Source organism: Orycteropus afer, unplaced genomic scaffold (assembly GCF_000298275.1).
Source record: "Orycteropus afer afer isolate SDZICR_OR568_19922 unplaced genomic scaffold, OryAfe1.0 scaffold00031, whole genome shotgun sequence".
Lineage (NCBI taxonomy): Eukaryota > Metazoa > Chordata > Mammalia > Tubulidentata > Orycteropodidae > Orycteropus > Orycteropus afer.
Window position 1 is genome coordinate 13,639,069 of NW_006921618.1, and position 6,824 is coordinate 13,645,892.

Below are 6,824 nucleotides of genomic sequence, written 5' to 3' on the forward strand. Positions count from 1 at the left end.
TTCCCTATTTGGAGCATCAAATGAAGACTTCATTGGGTTTTATAGTGTCTTTCTGATTTTGGTAGTCCATTGAAGAAGGGAGTTTGAAAGTTGTTGTATACTGTTAACGATTGTCTGCCCATGTCCTGCCTGAAATACCATGATTGTTTATGAAAAGTATCTTTAATAAAGCTGGATACAGTTTGGCTTGGAATGCTGCCTCTGATCTTTTCCCACTAGTGGGGGAGTCTGTGTTCAAGTCTGTCTCCCAACAGGATGTATTCTGCTTTTAATTAAGGTTGAGATAGATTTCCATGAACAGTCAATCCGTTATTTATAAGTTACTCTATAAAACACCCAGTGCTGGGTGGTGGTGGTAGAAAGGATACCATTAATCGGTGGCTCATGTTGAGAGGTTGGGAACAGAGAAGTGGTTCCTAAACTTAACCTAACATTCCCCAAGGTGTATTTCCAATGCAGCATTTTGGTAAATCTGAGATTGAAGCCTGGTAGTTGATGACAGCCTCTCCACTTTTACAGCTGCTCTAGAACTAGCAAATTAACAGTTTATCAGAAGAAAGTGCCCTGTCTATACAAAATTGACGACAACATGTATAAGGCAGATTAGAGTTGCCTACTAAGCAGACTTCCAAATCTGAGTTGATTAAATTGCCATTACTTAACCATGCTAGCCCCAAAGTAAGCAAGTTAATGGAGACTTTGTTCTTCAAAGAACCCTTTCCTCTAGTATAAAGTAGCAGGGAGCTGTCTGTTGGAATGTAGTATTTGTAATAAACTGGTGGTGCTTGTTGTCTTGAGTTTGCTTTCACAGGCTGCCCCATTATTTGAAGGGAATGAAATGATGGAGGCTTACAGTGCCTTGTCTGTTGTCTCTCAAAGTTAGAGTTCTGTTCTTACTGTATATCACCACTGATCAATCTTGAAACAATTGTGTAATGCAAGTATAATACTCATTTTATGGAGGAAACAAGCTCAGATGAAGAAATTTATTCAGGGTGTGTGGACCTCTAATAGTACCAAAGTCAGGATTCAAATCCCTAATTTGGTTATAAAAAATGCTGATTTAGACTTATTTTAGGATCCTTTCTGGATAAAGTATTTGTCCATATGTGCAGTTTTCAGCCATTTGTCTTCATTATTGCTAGTCTATTTCTGGGTTTTAGGTTTTACCTTTTACACGTTTGGGGTAGTGTTGTCTTCCACAGTGGAAACTATTACAGCTATCTTAGATGAGTTAGGGGTACAGGTAGCATTTTCCGTATTTGAGCAGAAATTAAAGAATTGGGAAGTCACAGGTGGGATTAATTTATCACTATCTGCATGGGTTCACGTTCAAGATGCTTGAGCAATGGACAGTGCTAGGAGGTGTGTCGTATTGTCTGATTCTCAGGTCTTCATGTGAAGGGGAGATGTTAAAAGATACTACAGATAAGGAATGGACTCGTGAAATGACTGGCCACTGTTAAACTCAATACCTGGTTGGTTGTGTGTGTTTCCTTCTGTTACCAAAACATTAGGATCAGTAGAGTGAGCTTGAAGTTTTTTTTCTTCATTGAAAATAGTCACTGATTTGACTGGCTTATGGGTGCCTGGGCTTAAAATCTGAGAAATCATGCATCAAAGTGTGATAAGAATCTTGGTTCAAGGCAGCTATAATGGCACGTTGCTCAGCCAGCCCTGTCCTGAACTAAGGTCTAATGTAAACTCCCTATCCATTCTGTTTCTAACCCCATTCTTATACCCCATCTTAGAAAAAGAGTCAGTAGTAACTTGAATGAAGAAGCTTTGGGTTATAAGTAAAATAATAAAATGACTTAATGTTTTATCTCCTAAGATAAGAAGTCCTGAGGTAGGCTGGCTCCAAGGACCCAAGTGGATGTTTTTACTGTACTGCCATCAGCATGTTTTCCAAGTACCTCATCTCCAAGTCAGCTGCTCCAGGCATCACAGCTTGTCACACCAATGTCCAGAGGCAGAAGGACTGTTTCTTCATATTTATTTAAAAATGAAATAGTTCCTAGAAGCCCGAGTTCATTAGGCAGAACTGGGTTACCTGCTCACTTCTTAACCAGTCATGGTGAGAGGAATGGAACCACAGAATTTGCTTAGATCAGCAGGATTATTGCAATTGTAGGGGGTTGGGGGGTTGCAGATAGATGACTGAAGAGGAAAAGGGCTGTCAGGTTGACAGTCTCGTTACATACACACACTTAGGTGATGTCAAGGCCCATGGTCTCTGCATATCATCTTACCTGACTTCTCTGCAATGTTTGTTGAGTACTAGCCCTGTAGTGCCTAAGGCACTTGACTGCTAACCATCACGCTGGCGGTTCAAACCCACCAGCCACTCCTTGGAAGGAAGGTTGGGCAATCTACTTCTGTAGTGATACTGCCTTGGAAACCCAAGGAGGGGTCGCTATGAGTTGGGTCTGACTCAACAGCACATAACAACCACCGCCCCCTTTTGGAAGCTCAGGTGGCATAGTGCCTAAGCCATTTATTTGACTGCTAACCAGAAGGCTGGTGGTTCAAACCCACCATCCACTTCTTGGAAGGAAGGTTGGACGACCTTTCCGTAGTCATACTGCCTTGGAAGCCCAAGGAAGGGGTTTTTATGAGTCAGATCCGACTCGGCAGTGAGTTAACCCCCCTTTAAATTAAGATACAATTTACATACCATAAAATTCACTATTTTAAAGTGTAAGTTAATGGGTTTAAACAAAGTTGTGCACTTACCACCACTAATTCCAGAACATTTTTATCACTCCAAAAAGAAGCCCCATACCATTTAGTCATTCCCTTATCCCCTGGCAGCCACATGATGTCTCAAGATAAAGATTGGTGTTAATCTAGATATTTTAAGTGAATCATACAATATGTGGGCTTTATGATGAAAATTTGAGTATTTTAGTTTTTTAAATAATTTCTGTGAAAGTTCACAGCAAGTTCATTTTCCATATAGCAGCTCACATTTTTGTTTCATGACATTGACTGCAATTTCCCACAATACATCAGCTCCCCTCTCACTTTCTCCCAGTTACCTCTTCCCTATGTCCTTCCCTCCCATGGACTCCTGCCCTCCCAGCTGTCTCCCTGTGCATACCCAGCCCTTCTATTCTCCTATGATTGATCTCTCCAAGGAGCATCTCTACCTATTGTAAATGTTCACCTCATTATACCTGTCTTTTGTTTGGCTGGAAGCCACAGGAGTAAGTTCAATTCCAGACCTGAAGGAGAGCTAGAGGCTGTAGTCTCAGGTTCTACCAGGCTTTATCAGACCAGTAAACCTGGTCACCTTTTATTTTATTTTAGAATTTGAGTTTTCCACTATCTAGGATCTCCTATGTAGATCCTGCTCTGAGTGGTTGACATTGGGTTTTTCTAGTTTCTAGTTTTTCTGGTCTCATAGTTACAAAGGGTGAGGATTGCATGGTGTACCAGTCTCTTAGCCCGATTGTTTCCATGCAACTTTGATTTTCTTCATTCTTTGATCTGGATGAGGAGAGACCCATCATTGCATCTAGATGGCTGCCTGCAAGCTTTTAAGATCCCAGTCACTACTCACCAAATTAGGATGTAGAACAGTGTTTTTGTGTACGATGTTATGCCAGTTGAGTTTGATAAGCCCTGTGACCATGATCCCGAGCTCACAGGTCCAACTACTTGCTCCCTTTAGGTAACTGGCTGTGGCCAAGAAGTGACTACAACCTTGTCCCTTGTCAGCTCTACTATATACCTAGAAATTCTTACAGAACATACAAAAACACTTGTAGAAATATTGTCTGCTAACCCTATACATGGTCATGGACACACTCCCCCCTGCATAGACACACCTAATTGTTCAGCTTGTCCACTCTTCTATCCACCCATAGATCAATGTTTGCCATCACTGACAATGCACTACTGTATGTGCAAAAGGGTTCATCTTTGTTGTCTGTACCTCTTAAGCACCTCTCGATGTCTTCCTCCTCATGCCACCGTGTTGATGACTCACATTTGGTATATTGCCCTTCCTTCACCCAAATCATACTTGTCTCTACCTGTCTAGCAGTGTTCCTCCTTTCCCCTCCCCACCCTGGTTCAATTAATATGTTTTCAAGAGTCATCCACGTTGTAGCATATATCAGTCCATCGTAACTCATTGCTGAATTATATTTAATGTATGGATATAAAGAACTTTTGTGGCATAGTGTCTAAGGCATTTGACTGCTAACTAGAAGGCTGGCAGTTCAAACTCATAAGCCACTCACTCCTTGGAAGGAAGATTGGGCACTCTACTCCCATAGTGCTACTGCTACAGAAACCCAAGGAAGGGTCACTATGAGTTGGATCTGACTCAACAGCAATAAGTATGGATATATGACATTTTGTTTTATCAGTTGATGAATGTTTGGATTGCCACGTTATGGCTATTTTGAAAGAAGTTCTGGTGGTATAGTGAATAAGGCGTTTGGCTGCTAACCAGAAGGTCAGTGGCTCAAACCCACCAGCCACTCTGTGCAAGATGGGGCAATCTGCTTCTATAAAAAGTCAGCATCAGAAACCCAGTGGGGTTGCTATGACTCAGAGTCGACTAGATGGCAGTGAGTTTGGTTGTGGGTTTTTTGTTTTTGCTTTTTTTTTGGCTATTTGAATAATACTGCTAAGAATGTTAAATATGTTTTTGGGTAGACATACATGTTTTTTCATTTCTCTTGGGTCTGTCTATCCCTAGGAGTAGAAGTGGTTGATCATATGCTAACTCATGTTTCACTTTTTGAGGAACTGCCAGACTTTTTCACAGCAGGTGTACCATTTTACATTCCTGCAAACCATGTAAGGTTCCCACTTCTCCACATCCCAGTCAACTCTTTATTTTCCCATTGACCTTTTTGTTTTTCATTTCCCTAATGACTAATCATGTTAGCATCTTTGCATATGCTTATTTTGATCATTTGTCTACCTTGTTTGGAGTAATGTCTTCATATCCTTTGCTCATTTTTTAACTGGGTTGTTTGTCTTTTTATTGTTGAGTTATAAGAGTTCTTTATGTATCTGGATCTAGAGCTTTATCAAATATATGATTTGTAAATATTTTCTCCAATTCTTTTGGCTGTTTTTACTTTGATAGTACTCTTTTATGCACAGAAGTCTTCAAATCTCATGAAGTCTTATCTGTTTTTTTCTATTGTTGTGTCATGGACTGAATTGTGTCCCCAAAAAAATACATGCCAACTTGGCTGGGCCGTGATTCTCAGTGGTTTGGCAATTACGTAATGATATAATTTGGCAGTTATGTAATGATGTAATGATCCCTCATAATGTGATCTGATGTGATCAGGCAATCAGTTGTAAGGATGTTAGGGTGAGATGCAACACCCATATTGAGGTCACAGACTTGATCTGATATAAGGGCAGTTTTACTGGGATGTATCCTGCATCACCTTTTGTCTTACAAGAAATAAAAGGAGAAAAAAGCATCAGAGAAGGAGGGAACTGACTGCCACCAAGAAATAAAAAGCCAAGAGTGGAGTGAATCCTTTGGATCCAGGGTCGCTGTGCCGAGAACCTCCTAGACCCAGGGGAACACTGATGCCAAGACATGTAGATTTCTAAGGAACACTGGGTCCAAAGATGTTGAAAGGAGACGAGGACATTCCCCCAGAGCTGATGAGAGAGAAAGCTGGTGCTCTGAATTTGGACTTCTAGCCTCCTTAACTGTAACGAGTAAGTTTCTATTTGTTTAAGCCACCCACTTCCTGACACTTCTGTTATACTGATACTTGATAATCCAGACAGGTTGCTTCTGTTTTGATGTCATATCTAAAAAAACATTGTCTAATTCAAGGTCATGAAGCTTTTCCCGTTGTGTGAGTTTTGTACTTTCAGCTCTTACATTTAGGTCTCTGATCCAGTTTGGGTTAAATTTTATATATTTATGTATTATAAAGGGTCAAGTACTCCCTCGTTTCTTTGTTTAGAATTGATTTTTATTTACTTTTTTTTCCCTTTTTTATTGTGATTTGGGTGAATGTTTACAGGGCAAATTGGTTTCCCATTCAAAAATTCATATTTTGTGTCACTGATTGCAGTCCCCACAATGTAACAGCATTCTTCCCACTTCCTTCCTGTATTTACCTTACCATTTCTCTTTGTCCTTTCCTATACCTTCCTGCCTTTTTAGCTTTATACCTAAGTGAATGCTGCCCTTTTTATCTTGTATGGTTGATTGTTCTAAGAGGTGGCTACTTCCCTAATGTTGTTACTCACCTTACAGGCCTGAGTATTTGGCTAACTGTTGAGCCACTGGGGTGAGTTCAGTTCCAAACTTCAAGGGTGACTAAGGGCCATCATCTCAGAGGTTCCACCAGTTTCTATCAGACCAGTAAGGCTAGTCTTTTTTCTGAGTTCCACGTTTTTCTCCTGCTCTATCCAGGACCTCCTATTGTGATCCCTTTCAGAGCAGTCGGCATCTAGTTCTGGTCTCAATGTCATGAAGGCTGAGATTTCCATTGTCCATTAGTCCCTTGGACTAATTTCTTCCTTGTGTCTTCGATTTTCTTCGCTCTTCTTTGCTCTGCATGGGGAGAGACCTATAGTTACACCTTAGATGGCCACTCAAAAGCTTATAAGACCCGTCACTACTCACCAAAGTAGGATATAACACACTGTCTTTGTGGACTATGTTATGCCAACTGATGTTGGTGTTCCCCAAGTCTATGTCCTGAGCCCCTTAAGCCCAGCAACTCATTCCCTCAAGGTGTTTGGTTATGGCTATTATGTTTTCTTAAGTTTGCCCCTTGTATGGTGTACTATATGCATACATACAGTTATAACGCATATAA